This window comes from Schistocerca serialis, unplaced genomic scaffold (genome assembly GCF_023864345.2).
Source record: "Schistocerca serialis cubense isolate TAMUIC-IGC-003099 unplaced genomic scaffold, iqSchSeri2.2 HiC_scaffold_1189, whole genome shotgun sequence".
NCBI lineage: Eukaryota > Metazoa > Arthropoda > Insecta > Orthoptera > Acrididae > Schistocerca > Schistocerca serialis.
This window is the reverse complement of record NW_026047391.1, coordinates 4506-5000: the sequence shown is the minus strand read 5'-3', so window position 1 is coordinate 5000 and position 495 is coordinate 4506. Positions and strand designations below refer to the sequence as shown.

Here is a 495-nt window from a genome sequence, read left to right as displayed (position 1 = left end):
TCAACCAGGGAGCTGCGTCAACTAGAGCTGAGCAGCCGGCCGCCCGGGAGTGTGTCCCGGGGGCCCGCGCGAACACGCAAGCGTCCGCTCAATTATTCTGCAAACAGGAGGAGGCTGAGCTCCCCTGCACCATACACCTCGAAACCCTCTCAGGTCCCGGCGGCGCGCAGCGCCGTCCTAAGTACTTGGTCGGGTTCGAGAGAGGCGCAATCGCCCGGGGTTTGGCGAGTAGACGCTTTAGGTGCGACCACCCGTGCTCCCAACTGAGCTTGCCGCTGCCGACAGAGGCCCGGGAGCGTGCTGTCGTGGCATTGCCGGCGGGAGACAACACGCGCCACCTACGGTGACCGGCAGCTCCAACGCCAGCGCCACAGAAGGACAAAAGCCCCACTTGGGTGCCGAAGCGAACTCTCCCAGCACAGCGCACGCGCCAACACGTCCGCACAGCTGCGATACAAACCACCTGCGAGAACCGCAGAGGCGACCGAGCAGCAG

At 65.5% G+C, this 495-nt stretch overlaps 1 non-coding gene across 1 annotated transcript in view; it reads right to left on the bottom strand.

Moving 5' to 3' along the window:
* The window catches only part of LOC126434502 (small subunit ribosomal RNA), a 1910-nt gene extending 1899 nt beyond the window's left edge, over positions 1-11 (bottom strand). Inside the window, exon 1 of the ribosomal RNA XR_007579273.1 lies at positions 1-11. This exon is cut by the window's left edge and continues 1899 nt beyond it. This is a non-coding gene — a ribosomal RNA (small subunit ribosomal RNA).
* Positions 12-495: the final 484 nt, after the last annotated feature.